Raw genomic sequence first — 12,957 nt, forward strand, 5'->3', positions numbered from 1 at the left:
CAGACAGTGCCCCGCGCGCAGACCCAATGCCAAGCACCAGCGCCCAGCCGCTGGCAGATCCAAATAGTGCCGCGCGCGCCCACAGCAATGCGCGCGCAGACCCTGCTGCTCAAGACAAAGTTGCTGCCATCGGACTTGCTTCCATAGAAGACTAAGTCCTTTTCATTGTAATTATAGAGTAGTTTTACTTCATTCATTTTCAGTGTGCTTCTACAGCTTTCTTAGGTCAACTCATGTAACTTTGGTTTATTTTTTTAAGCATTATTAAGGGGGACCAAAGCATTCAAACATTCAAGCATTCAAACAATTCTCTGTACTGGTGTCTCTCCCCCCCGACACCGCATAGCATCTTGTAATAGCTTTCATCATCATCATCAATACAATCATCAGCTTTCATCATCAGTTGCTCATTTTCCGCTGCCTAATTGAACACGACATTGGTTTTCCCGTACGGCACTGACAATCTAGTCTAGCGTACGGCGAGGACCTCAGTTGGCGCATAGCAACCGCACTGACATCGGTTGCTTAGCCTTACGACGCCCTTCCAAAGAACATCAGGAAGGCGCCGCGTAACACTACACATGTATCATGTTTAATGGAATGAATATGGGTTCCGACCAAGAGTGTTGATCTGGCCCATTTACCTGTCCGAGTCAATGAACTCGAGGGGACCATTTTAGAGCGCCGCATCTCTTAGTGGGTGTTTGGACATAATAATTGTAAAATTCGGGAAAAAGGTGAAAAATAAATTTAAGTGGAAATGGTATTTGAAAATTAGAGTGGTGTTTGGACATGAATATAATTTGGGTTGTTTTTAAATTTTTGTGAGTGATCTGAGTTAAAATTTTGAAAAAAATAGCTTTTTGGAGTTTTTCAAATTTTCAAAAAAATTTAAAATTCATCTTCAAGTGAAAATTGAAAAATTTATGGTCAAACACTGATTTCGAGGGAAATAAATTCAAAAAAAAGTGAAAAAAAGATTTCACGGCCAAACGGGCTCTTAGACACGCGCCACCTGAATACAACAACAACAACAACAACAACAACCCAGTATAATCTCACTAGTGGGGTCTAGGGAGGGTAGTGTGTACGCAGACCTTACCCCTACCCTGGGGTAGAGAGGCTATTTCCAATAGACCCTCGGCATCCTTCCCTCCAAGAACTCCCCACCTTGCTCTTGGGGTGACTCGAACTCACAACCTCATGGTTGGAAGTGGAGGTTGTTTACCATCAGAGCAACCCACCTTGTCAACGCGCCACCTGAATGTGAGCGTTTATTCAGCGATGACCAAGTCGATGCCACTGCCATATTAAAATTAGAACAACATAAAGATAAGAAAAAATATATAGTTTATCTGTCGATCTTGCAACTAAATTCATGTTACACATTTCACTACTAGAAATCCGCTAAACACCGAGCGATCATTTATGTGTGGACAGTATTTTGACGATCGGAAAGGTATACCGATCAAAGTTGGTCGAAAATTACCGACCAACGTTGGTCGGTCAATTAAATTCAAAAAAACAAATATTAAAAAAAATATTGATCAAAGTTGATCGGTTTTTGCCGAATTTCTAGTAATGTCACTCTCACAGAAAACTTTTTACACACCTAATTTTTTAAAGACATACCATTTTTGTGCTTCCAAATTTTTAGATAGCATGAATGTCACTCCCTAATAGGATCGTAACACGTGTCTTTGACTTTAAAAAGAGAAAAAACATTTGAAATTACAATTAAACCTCTTCCCATTTTCTATCTTAAGATTGTTGCTGCCACCATGTATTGTTGTGAGAATGTTCTAACAACACCAAAATTCAATCACAATATTTAATTAATCAACTAGTCAAAAAAGTCGAGCAACAAATTGAGTTTGACAACCCTATAATCAACAATACCCAATTGAATCTTTAAGCTTTTTCAATACCCTAATAATGATAAATTCTAGATTTTTTCACATAATCTTCAAAACTACTGTTAATGCTTTTGAACATATCACAAATATATGATTTTCACAATATTTGGAGAATAAATCCAACAAAAAAACGCTCAATTTTCATATCTAAAATTTTATGTTCTTTGAAAAATTCTATGCTGAGAACGGTGGTCAAAGGTAGAAGACCGGGCGGGGGGGAGGGAGGTTGTTGGCAGGGAGACAAAATATGTCTTAGACGTCTTAGATAAACTTTTGAAATGTTAGGTGTGTAAAAGATTTTTTGTGAACTAAAGGTGTGCAATAGGGATTTCGCTGCAAGGTTAATGAGTAAACTATGTGTTTTGCCTAAAGAAAAATATTAAGTATAAATGGTAGTGTTTTGTAGTGTGTTTATTTCGCGTTTATGAATTTCTGAACTTGATATGCCTATAAAGTACACTATGCGATATTATTTTTTTATTTGGTTTAACTTTAAACTTATCAACTTACAGAATATTATGACATATTTAAGACCGGACCAGTACATTTGTAGCTTTCCACTTGCAATTTTTGTACATACTAACCATCTGGACCTCTTCTCAATAATCTCATCTCGTTCTATCATGTACTGGCTAAGGTGCTTAGTAGATGTTCGACGTGTTAATGAAGCAGTAAGGGGTCCTTTGGTTTGAATACGGTTTATATCGAAATAAGTTATGTTGGGATTAGTCATTCTGGTATTATTTTTTATCCACTATTTGATATGTTGTATTAAAAATGACAATTGCATAATTTCTAAGAAGAAGGTATAAGTTATTCCGGCACTAATTACCCCACCCTCTACAAGGTATAAGTTATTCCGATACTAATTTTAATCCTGGGATAACTTATACCAGGTTTGCTAACCAAACAAAGTATTAAGGTGGTATTAAATTTTTATATCAGCATTATACCTTCTTATACCTCGTACCAAACAACCCCCGAAAGAACAATTAGCAACTAACTAGTATTCTTTTTTCTTTTGAGTTTGAATAATGGACGATTTTTCTTTCTCAAAAATAAAATTAATTAAAATAATGGACGATTATTTTAAAAGATGAACTTCATTACTTTTTGTGATGTTAGAGGAATATAATTCTATTTTTATAAAAATAAAATGGGATGCATTTGTCTAAGATGAGGTGAGAACCAGCAAAAGTGATTGCCAATAAATCACTTCTGTCTATTCCTTGAACAAACCCCAAGTATTGACTGACAGATGTGGTAAGTTCTCTTTAGGCATGGAATCTGAATCTTGATGTGTTAACAATTATGGCAAGGATGTTTTATTTTTGAATAGAAGAAAGGTTTTTCTCTTTTTCATTATCATTTTTCTTTGATAAATTTGCCCATTACTACTTACTGGACCTCTTGCGCACATCTCATTAATTCTGAACAGTTACTTGTTATCTCCTAATATTCCTAATGTTCATTTTTATCAACCAATATTCCTAATATTCATTTTTGTTAGCCGCATGTAGGGATGTACATAGATCGGATTGGTTCAATTTTTATCAAAACCAAACCAAACCAACTATATCGGTTTGGATTGGTTCGGTTTTATCGGAATTTTTGGGGTTTTCTTTTTTACATGAATATATATATTTCAATCTTACGTTGTTAAATATTTTATAAGTAAATATATGTTAGTAAAAATTGACAAACATATGACCTATTAACATATTCTTATGGGAGAATTTTCTTAGTTACATATAATAGTTACTTTTTAGTCGTCGGACAATAATTTTTTGTTGATGTACACTTTCAAGGTTAACTGAATTTTTTAATTAAACATAAAAATCAATATGATGCATATATAATGATATGTTCTATTTAATTTTAAATTATCGAAATATCACTTCAAACTTGAAAAAAGATATAAAAATTTAATAGATCTTGACATATAGATATGGAAGAACAAAGAGATTGACGCATTTCACTAACAGTTGATAAGAAAGTAATCATACAACCCATTATTTAAAGTTAATAAAAATAGAGCACTTCAATCAATTTCTAAACATTTTTTAAAGAAAATTTTATGAGAAATCTTAAAAGTATATATAAAAATTATATATTTATATGTCTGTATGACTCAGATTTTTTTACTCAATACCAAATCAACTCTAATCTGGTTTCTTAATCAATTTGGTTTAACTTTTTGATTTGGTATAATTTTTCGGTTCAATTTGTACACCTCTACTTGACTACGCATCATTTAAGTGCCGGTCTTCTTTGTGAACCGTGCAACCTTTATTCGTATATGTTAGCCTAAGGGTGGCAAGTGGGCCGGTCCGGGATCGCGGACCAAACGGGCTAAACGGATCAGGACCGTTTGGCCCGGTTTTAGTGGGCATGGGCCGGTCTCGTGGGTCGGTCCTATGATTTGGGCCCGCCAAGCCCGGGACCATTTAGCCCGTCAGGGACCGGGACCGGACCGGTCCCTTAGCGGGCCAAACGGTCCCAACGGCTATTTTTAAATTATTATTTTTTTAAATATAGTCGTTGGGCTGTCAAAAATAGCCGTTGGCTATTTATGAAATAGTCATTTAACCCCTCAACTTTGTTTTAATCCCAAACTTTTTATAATTACACTTTTTTCCTATTTTCAACTATAAATACCCCATCATTCTTTCATTTTTTCTTACAAAATCATCAATCTATCACAATCTCTCTCTAATTTTCTTCTATAATTGCTACTATTGTTTACTTTATTGTTACAATTTGTGAAATAATTGTGAAGTTGGTGAATTGAAGTTTTCAACGATAATCAATTTTCAACAAGTTGTTCGTCAATTCAGTAACTCGTTCCAACTCTTAAATTTTAATATTATAATTTTGTTTGTTTTATTTATTTTCTATTACTTTATTAATTAAGATTGCTTCCTTAAAAAAAAAAATTGGTAAAAATAAAGGAAAATCCAAGAGTGACGAAACTAGTGCTCAATTTGTTCCTCCTCCACTGCCCCGGGCTCCCCGAACCAAACTCCATATCCGTCCTACACCTGCTATTCTTGATAGCGATAATAGTTTATTACAATTTACTAAAAGTCAATTTTGCCATAATATTAGAGCTGGTGAACAATTAGACCATGAATTAATGAATGCTCTTTATTCTAATCCAACTATTGATGAAAATGATGACAAAGAAATAGATTTTGATGAAAATCAACCGGATGATGATACACCAACTAGTACTGCTCCTGATGTTAACCCAACTAGTGATAACCCACGGGAACTTTGGCTAGACACATAATGAAACACCCTCAAAATAGAGTGAGATATCTTCGTCTGAAAGCTTTGGCCAAGAGGAAAAGTCTACCTACTCCTAGTCAGGTTGACCCTAGTACCGGTTCAAATCAATTTCAATCGGGAATTAACACTGTTACCTATGGTATTTTATATTATGATCCAAAAAAAGATTGGGAAGAATTGGCAAAAATGGTAATTGTTATGTGTTTACCCTATAGTTTTTCTTCTGACCCTAACTTTGTGCATTATATTAGAAAAAATTTTAATCCTATTTATAAAGGTTTTTCTCGCACAACCGTAAAGAGCGATATTTATAAATATAAACATGAATATGAACAATATTTGCACTATTTATTTACTCATATAAATTGTACCGTTGCTATTACAACTGATATTGGTAGAAGTGCTAACGACTGTGATTACCTTACTGTTACCAGTCATTGGATTGATGAGGATTGGATAATGCAAAAACGCATTATTTCTTATATAATAATTAATTCACGTCACACATGGCAGTTTATTGCTAGCACAGTTACAAATATTTATAGATATTTTTGCATTAGTGATAAAATAATGTCAATTTCAATGGATAATGCTACTAGTAACACAAATGCTATAGCTTTGCTTACCACTACGTTAAATCCTGCATTTAGTGATATTTTTCATGTTAGATGTATTTGTCATATTTACTATTTAATTGTGGGTGATGGTATGAGAATTTTAAATATTAAAATTGAAAAGGTTAAAATGGCTCTTAACTAGCTTTTTTGTTCAAACCGTAGAAGTAGACTTAGAGAATATTTTAAAAGATGCGATGAATTTGGCCTAAGAGAAAGAAAGGTTCCTAAACCTTATCCAACTACATGGAATTATATGTATGAAAGTTTGGTTGTTGCATATGAATATAGAAACCCCATAAACTCAACATTTAATGCACATGTAAGTGATAATGATGAACATCTTACAAATGGGGATTGGGCTAATGTTAAAATACTTGTAGATTTTTTTGAAAAATTTCATATTGCTGCAAATGAATTTTCTGGGCAATATAATCCTACTATTTCTAACTGTTTAGTTTATATTGCAGAACTTCCAAATTTGTTTGATCATTTTTCAGAGGGTGGGGAAATTTATCAACTTGCTATTGATTCTATGAGAAAAAAAATTAGAAAATATTTTTTCCCTTTTTCCCTTATTTATGATGTTGCTGCATTGTTAACTCCTACTAAGAAATTAGAAGGTCCTCAATTTTGGTATAAAACTGTTTATAATGGTTTAGCACTTAAAGATAAGGAGTTGTCTAAACTTCCGGACGCAATAGCCTCAATTAAAATAAATGTTCAAACTATTTATAATACTTATCAAGTTGCATTAAATCATGCTAGACCAAATGTTCCAACTCCTTCTTCTTCCGATTCTCAATCATCTAAAAAAACTGCGGGAGTAAGAGCACTTAGTGCTTGAGCGGGGTTTAGGGGTTCTCAAGGTTCTAGTAGTAGTGATTTTTCACAACTAAATGAGCTTGAAGTTTATTTGTCGCAGGCAATTGAGGAAGTGAATCCCGACGGCTCCTTTAATCTTTTAGAATGGTGGAAGGACAAAGAAAAACACTTTCCGGTTCTTTCAAGGCTGGCCCGAGATATTTTAACTATTCAAGTTTCAACAGTGCATCAGAGAGCGCTTTCAATCAAGCAAGACTTCAACTCGATGATTAGAGAGCGTCTATGAGGGAGAGTTTGGAAAAATCAGTACTTTTCAGAGATTGGATCCGATCGGAAAGAAGAAATTTTGGACTTGCTGAATCACATCCAGATGAAGACGAAGCTTACGAAAAAATGCTAGCTGAACTTGCGGAGGATGTTGCTTCGCCCGGAAGTGGCGATGACCAAGCTACTTTTCCTCCACCACCAACGGAAATTCCTCCGGACCTTGATAGATTTATGAAGTTTGTACGAGATACCATGTAACTTGTATGAACAAAAATTAGTATGTATTATGTAACTTATATTTTGGCACATCTTGATTAGTTTCTTTTTCTTGTCAATGGTGGTATTAGCACCTTGTTGTGCTCATTCCATAGGGGGATGAAGACTAAAAAATATATTGCCATATTTTTTAATGCTATAATAAAATTAGAAGGCATATCTACTTTTATAATATTTTTGTCTTTAGACTTAGATATTATTTTTAACATCCTTTTGTTTCTAATTTCTATTTAATTTTTTTTAAAAATCTATTGGGCTCACTTAGCCCACTTAGCCCAGGACCAAACGGTTCCGGTCCCTACAAAAAGACCATTTAGCTCGGGACCGTTTAGCCCGTTTAATTTAGGACCGGGACCGAAACCGTTTGAACCGGACCACTTAGCCCGTTTAGGTCCGAAATCGGCTCACTTGCCACCCTTATGTTAGAGTATGAACTGCGCTCATTGTTAGTGACGTAGAGGGTTCTAACTCATGTATGATGTCATGACTCGAATCGCTTGATTCATTTTTTAAATAAACAAAGATGCGGATGTCTCTCAAATGAAGTGGCAAACTAATATTCTTTATTATAAACTAATCAACAACAATCTTTTTACTCACTCTTCATGAATAAAAGCAAGTCTTTGTTTATATATATTATCTTAAAGTAGCGTAGAGATAGATCTAATATTTAAATTTAGTGGATTTAATTTTTAGATTTTTAGCGTTAAACTTCTTGTACTATTAAAATTATACGGTTCAAATTTAATGCTTGGCGAGATTTTAATAGAATTTTATGTATAAATTTATATTATATGTCGAAAATTATGTGTTCAGTTAAACTAATAGCCACTTTAAATTAGAACCTGATTCATATCAATGATCACTCATCCAAAAAAGGGAATTCCACAACATAGATAATTTAATCTAAACAGCACACAGAATCTGATTCTACATTTCTACTGGGACACAAAGTGGAGAATTTTTAATGTAGAGGATCTGATCCTTAGTCCCTTTCAGGTGCTATGGTTTTTCACTTTTTTTACTCCAAGTGAAAAAGACTAGATAGAGAGTATATAAAAGAGGGGAAGCAGAAATAGAAATTATAAGGTGGATTGAAAAGAAAATGTGTCCGGGAATTGATTGCAGTTGCAGACCTTTGGCCTTTATGTTGGGCCTCCCTTTTGCTCTCATTTCCCTGCTTATTTCCATATTCGGCGTCCTCATCTGGATTATCGGGTTTTTTATTAGCTCTTTTTCCTTTTTGTTTTTCTCTTTAATTTTCATTTCAGGTAATTGTATTTTATGAATAATTTTTTGACTAAATATGTGTGTGTATGTGTATAGGTCGACGTGTCCATGTTGCATATGTGTGACAGTCTTGGTTGAATTTGGACTGGCGTTGATTAAGGCTCCTATTCGTGTCATGAAGTGGTTTGCTGATAAGATCCCGTTTTGACAGACTCTTTCCAACACTTTGCTCTATTTTACTTTGAGAAACGGTCAAATTTGTGATTGTATTATTTGGAATAAAATAACTTTATCTTCTATTTGACTTGTTTTATATTACTTCATTATTAGGAAATAGTCTTATTTTCACGTACCCGTAACGAGCTCCAACATGAGGGCAATTTTGTATTATTGTATAAAGTCGAAAAATTTGAACTCATGGGATCTGGTTATTTCATATTGGAGCTCTATCACTATCAGTGCCAAGGAAAAATACGGGGAAAAAAAATGATAAAGGCAAGAGTATGAATGAATTAAAAGTTAAAGTGATATAAGTATAAAGTTGCTCAATTAAATTAGAGAAAAAGAGATTTTATTAATTGTGTAATATATGGTGGCTTGTATTAGTTTAAAATAAATAAGCATATAAAAGCAATTAGGTACTTTTAGAATTTAAATAATACTTTCCAATTTTGTTGGACAAATATATTGCTTTCCAATTTTGTTGTAGATTTGTTTGTCTACTAATGGATGGATCAATGAGGTTTAGGTTACGAATACGAGGATATTTCTATAAGCAGAAATGGTCAGGACTCTCTAAATTTCACAATTTTTATTTAGCTCCTCTTAAATTTTACGTAATCTTTAATATCTCCTGAACTTGAAAATTCGATAGTCTTGAGACCCCTAGATGTTGATGTGGCAAAGAGTGTGAATACTCTCATTTAGGCCCGTGGGAGGGAAGAAAAATCGAAAAATCAGCTTCTAAGTGCGGTATTTTTCAAATATTAATTGCCACATAATCAAATATAATGAGTATTTGTTCCAATTATATTTCTCATTTTTTCTTCTTAATATACATTGCATATTTTTTCCTGATTGTATTGTTTTAGATACAATGAATATATTTTTCAACTATGTATTTCTTATCTCTTTTTTTTCTCTAGTCCAATTCTATAAAAGTTAATTGAAATTCCGTTTAATTTAGTCAAATTAAAAGAAGATTTAGCCAAAGTAATGAAGTTCAAATGGTGTATTTTTTACAAAAAGAAAAAAATATTGTGTTTTTTTATTTTATTTTCATCAACTATTTATTTAAACTATGCATTTTTCTTTTTCAAGTCAACTTCGCAAATATTTGGTCGAAAATTTGCTTTTTTAGCTAAATATTTACTTAGTCAATATATGGAGTTCCAACAACGTATTTCTTTTAATATTTTTAGATGCAATTTTAATATGTTCTAACTGTACATAGTTTAGTGGGATTTACTTCTAAAGACAAGAATTCTTTTTCATCTTCCCTGTTAAAGTCGACGTCTTAACCTGACTTCCTGAGCTTAGTTGATTCTTGAAGCAGTAGCTCTGGATCGAGAGTTGGATGCTTACCTTATTATTATGAAATGAATCACATCTTTGGAATAAAATCCAGATAGAAAAGGAAATCCAATTAGCATCACGTCATAGGTAAAAGGGAACGAGGAGGCAAGCCCCCATCTTTCGCATATCTTGCTCATCCGATATGGCAGGTTCAAATATGTAGAAATAACTAAATATGGTAGTTGTTTGTCCTAATTTTCTTACCATATTTGGTTTTCATATTCCTTGAAAGAAAGACAACTTCTTTACCATAAATAATTTTTCTCTTTACCAAAAGGAAAATATAATTTTTCATATTTAGCGAGTCTTTTTTCTTGGAGAAAAAGATTTTGACCTTCTATAAATTGAGGATCATTCATTCTCAATCAGTAGCATCAACAATGTAGTCATAAGGTGTTTGAGTCTCTTGTTTACGGGAAAAATTTGTGAAACAAGTGTTATGATGTCACTTGTGTGTGCCTCTTTGTGAGGTTATTCTCTCAATATTTTGTACACTCTTTTATATAGGATTGCTTATCTCTGCATATGAACATAGGTCAATTGACCGAACGACGTTAAATATTTGTATCTCTTTTGGTATATTTCTATTTTGTTGTCTAATTCATTGTCGTTTAAGATTTGCTTTGTTAGCTTCCACATGACACCTGATTATTTCGATCCGAATACTAATTACATGAATAAACACTAAACAAACTATGTTATACATTTTTACTAATTAAACCAATGCAAATCAAAATATAGCTATCCATTGTCAGTTCCTAGTATTAAATTGAACTTCTTTTGTTAGCATTAGTATTGATTTAATTTTAAATGTACTTTTATTTGAGTTACTAACATTTATGAATTATAAACTTATTAGACTATTCAAAAATTCTAAATTCAAACTTGAATTAATATGTTAAAAAACAAAAAATATGAAAAATATAAAACATCTTTATAAAGTACATTACAATAAATGTGCTTAAGAAATCTTTATAAAATATATTAAGATAAGTGTTTTTATGTATAAAATACTTTTTTCAAATTATAATATATATAATGTCGGACTGATTTGAATTTTATTTTATTTTTATAATTAAAATAAAACCAAAACAAACCAATTATAATTAGGTTTTTCTTTCCAATATCAAATCAAACTATGTAATCAATTTATTTATTTTCAAATTTACGCGACATTTTTTCAAATTACCTAGTTACGACACTTAAATTGAACTTCTTTTGTTAGCATTAGTATTGATTTAGTTTTGAATGTTGTCACGACCCCAAATTTCCCTCTGTAGGATGTCGTAATGGCACCTAATCTATAATACTAGGTAAGCCTATCAATTATGCAGAATACAAAACTAAAACTCAAATCTCAATATATAAATAAATCAAATCGCGATTAAAATAGTCACAACTCCAAAAATTCAATAGAAATAAGTCACAAACTTCTAAGAATTTATTATAAGTGTCTCTATACATTAGAGTCTAATGAGAATAAGGAAAGCAACCCAATAAAGATAGAAAAGGACTCTGAGGTCTACGGACGAACGTAGATATACCTTGAAGTCTCCGCGTACGGCTAGTTCACGAATGGCTGGTCTGATAGGAAGTACCTGAATCTGCACAATAAGATGTGTAGAAGCGTAGTATGAGTACACCACAGCGCTACCCAGTAAGTGTCAAGCCTAACCTCGGTAGAGTAGTGACGAGGTCAGGTCAGGCCCTACTGGAATAATAAAAGACAAGAAAAAAAGTTTAAGAATATAATAATAAAAATGACAATTGGGATAAATCAAGTATTATGTCACAATTTAACTACACAAAATAAGGGCAAATAACACCTCGCAAAAGGAAAATAGAAATTTACAACTTTAAGGAATAAATAAATCTTATATCATCGCGGGAGCCTTCACATTTAATTTTTAAAGAAAATACTTTTCCCGAAATAGCAACTCGTTTAGCTACCCTTATCACACCGCATGACTTCTAGTAGTTCCCCAACTAGCCATGCGTATCAAGCCACCCTTATCTCACTGCATGTGTTTCAACACTCAGACCTTGTACCACCGCATGCGTATCAATATCACAATATATCATAATTTGCACCTCAAGTACCCAAATATTTCAACTTGCCAAAGTAATTCAACAACAACAAGCTTTTCCACAATAAAGAGCTCACGGCTCAATCACAATGAGTATAAAAATCTCACAAAATATTCGGGAATGAATAACTCGGCAAAAATAATATTTCACAATTTTTAGCACGTTGCCTCAATACCAAATTTAAAAAGGTCAACTACTTCATATTAATAATAATTCAATTAAGAAATTCAACTTTCAAATATTGAGCACAGAATAAAAGAAATAAAGTTTCAACTAAACAGGTAAAACAATTAGCAGAAAAAATATCGGGCAAATTTAAAATATAAAAATAAATCAATGATGATGAACATAACCGGATAAAATAATTTAATTAATGTGTAACAGAGATCTACACAATTTAAAACCAAGAGTTTTTCACATTTAGCTCGTGTACACACTCGTCACCTCGCGTACACGACTTTCCACACATCACAATTACCATATCAATACGAATCCTAAGGGGAATTTCCCCCACACAAGGTTAGACAAGTCACTTACCTCGAACCGGATAATTCTTTACTCTGCTATGTCTTTGCCTCGTGAATTGGCCTCCGAAAGCCTCGAATCTAGTTACAATTAATTTGATTCAATCAATACAAATTATTGGAATTTATTTCATATGAAAATACAAACTTTCCAACAAAATTCGAAATTTAACTCAAAATCGGCATAATAAAAGTTACAAAATATGAACGCTCATTCAACCACGAGTCCAACCATACCAAAATTACTAAATTCCGACATCAGCTCGACCCTCAAAACGCTTCAATCTAAATTAAGAGGGTTTTCATAATTTTCCAACTCAAATCACCAATTAAATGTTAAAAACAACCATG

The 12,957-nt window shown here is 32.8% G+C and overlaps 1 long non-coding RNA gene across 1 annotated transcript; it reads left to right on the plus strand.

Moving 5' to 3' along the window:
• The first annotated feature begins 8,182 nt into the window (after positions 1–8,182).
• LOC104107101 (uncharacterized) lies at positions 8,183–8,718 on the plus strand. Its single transcript, XR_688702.4, has 2 exons — positions 8,183–8,407; positions 8,516–8,718. It is a non-coding gene; the product is annotated as an uncharacterized lncRNA (long non-coding RNA).
• The last annotated feature ends 4,239 nt before the right edge of the window (positions 8,719–12,957 follow it).

Source organism: Nicotiana tomentosiformis, chromosome 6, assembly GCF_000390325.3.
Source record: "Nicotiana tomentosiformis chromosome 6, ASM39032v3, whole genome shotgun sequence".
Classification (NCBI taxonomy): Eukaryota; Viridiplantae; Streptophyta; class Magnoliopsida; order Solanales; family Solanaceae; genus Nicotiana; species Nicotiana tomentosiformis.